We start from the raw sequence: 8,449 nt of genomic DNA on the forward strand, positions 1-8,449 counted from the left end.
TTAATGGTTTATTACCATTTAAATTAACGGCATATTTAAGGCAGCTTCTGTTTGCAATACTGAAATATTTCCATTCTAACCACCTCACTTGCGTTACTATCCCATATGCTTGTTTTTTACATTTTTAATAATGAATTATAATAAATCCACAACGGATATAGTAACACCATTATCTCTGTATAATATATAGAGTGTCGTTGTTGTGAAAATACTAGGACCAGTCTGGTAGGTAGGGTATTATTGAAAATAAAATGTTTTAAAATGCCCATGTCATATTGCATTTTTGAGGGTTTTAACGTATTAAAATTTTTATTTAATGACTTGTAAAGGTTACAAGCACATCTCCTGTTAGGCAATTCTATTCCGCGTATTTTGACACCATGAGCACCTATATATCTTTATAAATAACAACACTAGACCAGTTTTATGTCGAGCAGGTCCGTATATGGCCTATTGGTCAGGTTTTTGAATATCTCAAAAACTACCCAGGCTATTAACCTGTACTTGATCCCATTGGTGAGATAATTCAATTCCACATCTTTTGACACCACAACCACTCAGCTAAACCCTAGGATTAAAATGTTTTTTGGCGTCAGGTTGAAGTCAGAATTAAGTCGGATTGGAAAAATCCGGCTTTAACCGTTTTGCTTAAGTCGACCGCCATAAGTTACCAAATCTCGGAATCCATTTCAGCTGTGCCAGTTTGGTCAACAAACCTTTAACTTTGGACCATCCACCATGGAACAGACGAAATACTTACCTGTTCTGACTTATCTGGAGAGAAAAAACGTCCAACGAAAAGGCCATCTCGCGCGGCTGCCGAGAATCCGGGGACAGGGTCAAGCTGTATGGCTTTTTCTTCGACCTTAAACCAACTTCTCTTCCACATATTAGATACCCCACGGACAAATATCCAAAAGCCCACGACTTAATACGAATTGCGTGAAACGTAGATTGAGTGCAGATCTAACGGTTTTTCTCCAGTTATACAGGAGTAGCATCCATGGTATAGAACAATGGTAGAGATTAGGTGGAATAGTGCATATCGCATACCTTTTGAATAGTGAAATTCGACCGGAATGGATACCAAGATCGAAAAACTTAAATATGGCCTGATTGTGTTGAGATCAGTTTTGTGTTTAATTCTTATCTGCTGATGTTTAATTAAATAATCAATCATCATTTTTACCAAATTTTACATCTGACAACCCGTTAATATCCTAGATATTACAGAAAGACTTGTTCATAGAATCTAGAAATATTATTTTCTTTTGTTGGCTGCCCAGTAACATTGGTGTAAAGGGAAATGAACGGCAGATAAAGCGCAAACGTTGCACTGTGGTCACCTGTCTCCAGATAGAATATTATTTATACTAGCTTCAAATATTTAATAAATTATATGGAGCGAAAACTCCGCAAGCAAGCTTAAGAACATCAAACGCACTATTAGCGAGTCGCATCCCTGGTATAGAACAATCGTAGAGATGAGGTGGAATAGTGCATACCTTTTGAATAGTGAAATTCGACTGGAATGGAAACCATGCCAGTGTCCTTTGACAGTGAAATTCCACCGGAATGGAAGCCATGCCAGTGTCCATTGACAGTGAAATTCCACCGGAATGGAAACCATGCCAGTGCCCTTTGACAGTGAAATTCCACCGGAATGGAAACCATGCCAGTGCCCTTTGACAGTGAAATTCCACCGGAATGCATGCTATGCCGGTGTCTTTGACTTTCGACCGGAATGGATGCCATGCCATTATCCTTTGACAGTGGGTAACATCCTTGCTGAGTGTCGATTTCCACTTTTAGAGACAGGCGTGTTTTCTACTTGAACTGCTTGAAGAAACTGTACGAGGACGTACCACCCGAGAACATCTGGTACTTTGAAAGGGAATGCAATTCATTGAACTCATTTTAATCATGTTTTTAGGGTTTTAACATACATTTTTTACAGAATTTTAACAGCACTGTTATCTTGTTGTCCGTAATGTTTACGTTTGTTTTGGAAGGGTTTATCGTCCTAAATATTTGTGCAATTTATTTTTACGTTTTTTGGAACACTGACTTTGGTTTGTAGTACAAAGCCATTTGTACTGCTGTGCCGTAAAACACAAGAGACATGACAGAAACATGATCAGATATGCACAAAAGGTTAAAGGTTACAATATTAAAAATGACCTCAACAAGTTTGTATAGTTAGCTTGCAGGATACGAATTGGAGTCGTATTACAGAGACAGTTTGTACGAATTATGCAGCTTAAATGCTAAGCCTCACTTTACAGGACACATTAATGTCTACAAGTCGATGTATAAACAGGATGATGATGTCATAAACTCCACATCCAGTAAATTCAACTTAAAAATTGTTTCAGACAATTTATTTTAAACAGATGGAGACACAGGGCTAGCAGCTAGATAAAAATGATGATACCTTGTTGATAAAATACCAAAATATTAATATAACTAAAGCAGTTTTATTCAGAAACAATAAACAATAAAAAACTCGTATTTGGGTGACGTCAAGCATATATGTTTTTTTAAATGATGAGAAAAGCAAAAGAAAAGATCTATTCCGACTGTGTCAAAAACTTTGTTCAATGAGGAAACAACATAAGGTTATATGTAACATCTGTCACGAGACTGTATTAGCTACGATGTCGTAGCCTCAACTTGATTTGTTGTGGTTGAGGCTACGAACTGATCCCATATCATGTAATGGAGCAAAAAAAATCATCACTAAAGTGAGAAAAACAAACAGTGTAGAAATCAACTACATAATTATAATCATGTTGTGAAAGAAGTTTGGCTTATTTTGAATTTATTAAGCCCGTACACGATAAAATAAATTGGCATGGTTACACTAACCTCATTCTGTCCGCCATGACAGATAACGCGAGGCTCTCACCGTTACCTCTTTTCTACGTAAAGCTTGCCAGATCATATTTGGATATTCTACGCTATATTATTATCAATCAAGTGCGAATAATCGCTTCTTGGTGGAATTTCAAAGTTGCCGATAAACCATATTTACTTTTAATGCGCAGAATTTCTGACCCAAACGGCGCCAAATGTTTACTACGATTTGTTTACATTTCCAAATAAGGCGTCAATGTCCTTATATGGCACACAAACAAACGAGGCTGAGAACGGAAGTAATCATTATTTGAAATAATATGGCAGACATCTAAACGAAAATATCGGCTAAAAAAGGTAAACGAGATTTTACAACTATTTCTACAATGATTTTCGATACTTCCTGTATTAAATAAGAGGACTACTCAATTTATTGGATTATATGCGAGGACTATGTTTAAAGTGTTATTATTAGGCTAAAAGAGCGCCGGGTGTGAATCACACCCGGCTTGCTCCATTAACACGTATATGCTCATGTTAGTACCCTGTCCACGAGGAACGAGTAAGGGTACTAATATTAGTACTAAAGACTGTATCTGTAACGCATAAATGGCTGAGTCATTACTCTAATTTGCACAAGGCCGTCATTTGGACCCCACCCCCTTAAAATATAATATTTAATGACATTTTTAAAATGCTAACTTTTACTGAGTCGAGTGTAAATGACACATTGGCTGATTATCAGCCTCGCGAAGACTTTGGTTTGAAAACCTTATACACAAAACAAATAATACTTCAAAGCTTATCTGTAGTCACGATCAGCGTTTTGTAGCTGAGAAATACATATTTTTTGCATGCGGTGGTCCTAGCAATATTGTATATATGTATGTTATATCCTCTCAGAAAGGTGATACATTATGGATTTTTTTTTTTTTTAATTTAGAAATATTTTAATGTTTCTTGTACATACATACATACATACATACAAATTCTTGGGTTTTCCCACTCCGCAAATAAAGGTAAATATCGACTTAAAGTTGATACGGTCTGAATTCACTTCTGTTTATTTATAATACGTTCCTTTTTTATAGATTTTCACAAGACTGAATAGAATTGTTTACAAAAGTGTGTAAAAGACACTATTGCTGAAAGATTACTATAATATTTACTCTATCTCAGAAAAAGCAGCAAATTTCATAAATGCATCTACTGTATGTTGTTTCGTAATATCAGAATTAACTTTCGCGACGGAATAGTGAAGATGGTTATCAAAGGCTGGTAACTTTTAATTCTATCACCGTGCTTCTGACAATAGAAGGTGGCGTCCACTTAATGACATGTTACATCTAGTAATAGGCCCTTCTGACAATAGAAGGTGGCGTCCACTTTAGGACATGTTACATCTAGTAATAGGCCCTTCTGACAATAGAAGGTGGCGTCCACTTTAGGACATGTTACATCTAGTAATAGGCCCTTCTGACAATAGAACGTGGCGTCCACGTAATGACATGTTACATCTAGTAATAGGCCCTTCTGACAATAGAACGTGGCGTCCACGTAATGACATGTTACATCTAGTACAGGGGTGGGCAAATTGCGGCCCGCGGGCCACATGCGGCCCGCCACAGAGTTTTTTGTGGCCCGCCATGACATTCAGAAAAACCCGCCTTAAACTGAGATTTGCTTCCTGTTAGCGACCGAAAATTCGTCTCGTGTTTTCCATTAGGGCGGCTACGTCAATGCGCGTGCGCAGGCAGTGTAGATAGGCACTTTGTTGATACAGCACCTGAGGAGCTGCAGCTTGAATAATTGACATGCAGTCAGATCACACAGTGAAAGAAATATTTAATGCTGCGACATTAGTTGACTTTTACAAATCTTTGCTGACAAATTCCCATGTGTGAAGAAATTTGCTGGGAAAATGTTCTCTATATTTGGATCTACATATATTTGTGAGCAAAGTTTTTCTTGCATGAAGATCAACAAGAGTAAATATAGATGCTCTTTGACAGACATAAACTTGCAGGCAGTGATGAGAATCTCAACAAGCAACTTCACTCCTGATTTTAAAAAAATTGTAAAAAAGTGTGATAGGGTACACTTGTCTCATTAAACTGATTCTATAATTAAATTAGCACAATAAATAAATTGAATAAAACTACCACTATTGTTTAATTTTTATTTATTGATTTTTATGATACAATTTATATTTTTTTTGAAATGAAATGTAATGTTAATGAATACAATCATTTTAAACGGTGCGGCTCTCCGCTAACCTCCTCTCCCACAAAGTGGCCCCCAAGTCAAAACAATTGCCCACCCCTGATCTAGTATACATATCCAGGTTCCGCGGGTAAAGGGCACCCATCGCCTTGCTGGCACACACAAGCCCGTATTCCCTCACGACTAAGCACACATCACCAAAAATATTACGCTACTTAATCAGTGATATATGCACTCATGTGTAGCAGACAAACTCGCATGACGATCTAGTAATTAATTCTCATCTATCTACGCAGTCATTCCGGACTCCTATGAAAGAAATCAAGGTATATATAATTAATTATACAGAATTATAAATATACACCAGATAGAACAAAAAGTGCTATCCCTGGATTCTGTAGAAGAATGCTTGATAACAGTAGGCAGAATTAATAAGTATAAGTTTAGAGTAACCATGCCAATTTATTTTATCGTGTAAGGGCTTAATAAATTCAAAATAAGCCAAACTTCTTTCACAACATGATTATACTTATGTAGTTGATTTCTACACTGTTTGTTTTTCTGACTTTAGTGATGAAATTTTTTGCTCCATTACATGATATGGGATCAGTTCGTAGCCTCAACCACAACACAATCAAGTTGAGGCTACGACATCGTAGCTAAAAGACCATATGCGAAAAAATAAAATAATATCAGTTAAAACCAACTTTAATTTAATAGATTTGCCAAGACTTCATGCTACTGCAATGTTCAGCTGCTTTTATATTGTAACTGGTTACCCTTGATATTTTAAATTTAAGAAACGTTGTTTGATAGTGACGATCAATGCCGGCTAAGGCTGCGGGTCAAACCTACGTTTTCATGGCGAGGTTTTCATATGATAATTCGTAATGGTAAATTAACAATAACAATAGCGTATTATCATTATTATTAATTGCTGGTATAAATACGATATCAGAATATGATAACACACAATTGACAAGTAACAATGATAATTACCCATTATCACATGCATACTATAATCGGATTAATTCTGGGATCCTCTGAACGCATCTTTGTATAGTTTAAAATTCGTTATATTTTTAAAACAAGGGGTTAGAATGTTGACGCGTGCATAAGCAGATAACCGACAATTTGCCTGAATATATATATATATATATATATATATATATATATATATATATATATATATATATATATATATATATCTGTGTGTGTGTATGTGTGCGTGCGATATCCATTTCTCGTTTACAACATCAGATGAAATGTGACAATGATATGAAATCATAACCGCCATTACTGGCTTGAAGGTGACCTTGTCACGAACGATGTTTACGTCTGGAAAGCGTAATCAAGATAATGGCGGGACAGAGCGACTTGTTAATTGTCTCAAATCGATCTGAAAGCCGACAAAGTCTATCGGCACTATTTCATTAGTTACAGCCGTAATAATTATCTTACCGCCGTACTGGCTCCATCTGATGATTCAATAATTGACTCCTATTACTTTACTTCACCTTAGTAATTGTGCACCTGATGTCTGACTTTCGTTAGCGTGCTATACGGCTTATTAGACCAATCTGTGTTCTATTTAGTACATCCATTCTCAGATTATGGGCCTATGAATTATATAACATTTTTTTGTGTGCTCAGAATGAAGTTACTATCATGGAATTTACATCAAAAAAATCCCCACCCCAAATGATCCTTCCTTTACAGTGGTAAAGTTTAAATTTTTTTATTTCAGTTAGAACCTATTGCTGTCATAAATGCCACGCCTTATTTACATTTCGATCCTGAAGCATGTAGTTTCGATTTTAAAATTTTCCGTGATGTTTCGCCCGGCATTTGTAATCTACCTTTTGTGACAACATACATCGCCTTTCTAATAATCACGGAAATGGCATAAGGGCGTCCACGTGGGTAGTGTAGAGGTAGATTTTTAAAACTCCATTTCCAGTGTGTTTATATATATATATATATATATATATATATATATATATATATATATATATATATATATATATATATATATATATATATAATTCGAGCAACGAGGGATTTTCAGCTTTACGACCATTCTACATGTCTAAAGGTCCTATATAATTGTTGACAACAAAGGGTTAAGCACAAAAAAGCTCGCTTATTTTGCTCTCCTTTGGTAGGAGACATCTAAAGTCCACTGTTTTGCAGAAACGAACGAAAAAGGTATATATATATATATATATATATATATATATATATATATATATATATATATATATATATACACACCTTGTGTCTACAAAAGCAGGTAGAATGACGGAGTTGGTGTTTAGTATCTCTCGTGTGAATACTGTAAAATGGACCATTTGATGTCGACACCTTTGTTAATGTAAATCTAAGTTACAAAGTGAAAATTTAACCAACACTTAAAGCATTGTGAACTAAATCGCAATGAATCGTAAAAGTAAAGACTTTTTCGGAATGAATTCCAATAGTCTTGAATGTTATGGTGCACCACAATTACGCAAGCCAAAACGTCTCTGAATGAGTTCTCGATAATTCCAAAATAATGTGTTCATCCAAAATCAATGAGCACGGAATAATTCCAGTTATAAGTGGAAATACATAATTCATCTCGAATTATATCGAAGCACAATTGCAAACTCTGATCATGGATTGGACAGAGTGATAGAAAACAGGAATTAACGATTTTAACTTGAGCTATAACGTAATAGAATGTGAAACTTTCCAACAGAGAAACCAAACCTAACTCTAAACAAGGCAGATGTTGTTTAGAACTTAAAATGATGGACTAAACTGAGCTACCGTAACATGTTGTTTTTTTTTTTTTGTTGGGTGGCGGGGTTACAATCTAGTACAAGTACAATCTACAATCATGGACAAAACTTATGCATGCATATATATAAATGTAACCTAGTACATAAAGAAAACTGTTAAAAAGTTACTAAAAATATAAAACAAAATATCAATAAGGCTCGATTTCCTTATTCTGTATTCACTCTTTTTACCTTTAATATGAGTCTTCTGCTTGTCTTTATCCCATCGTGAAGGTCAACTTTGTTTAGATGCCATGGCCCGTCTCAAGTTTCAGGGCGGATCCAGAAACGACGTGTATTCACGGGGGGAAAACAGACAACCAGAAAGTAATATGTGGGACAGAACACCCAGTTGGGGCTCAGGAAGCTCATGTGTCGTTGCTAAGACATAATTATAACAATATGAATGACATAAAACTTACTCATTAAACTTTCCCGTTGTTGCCCGCTCATTTGTTGTTTTATTTTGGGAGAGATAGGGAAGGATCGCACCTTCGCCACCCCCACCCCCATCTGGATCATCCTCTGGTATTACCAAGGGAAAAGAA

Source organism: Sinohyriopsis cumingii, chromosome 6 (genome assembly GCF_028554795.1).
Source record: "Sinohyriopsis cumingii isolate HCF-2022 chromosome 6, ASM2855479v2, whole genome shotgun sequence".
Lineage (NCBI taxonomy): Eukaryota > Metazoa > Mollusca > Bivalvia > Unionida > Unionidae > Sinohyriopsis > Sinohyriopsis cumingii.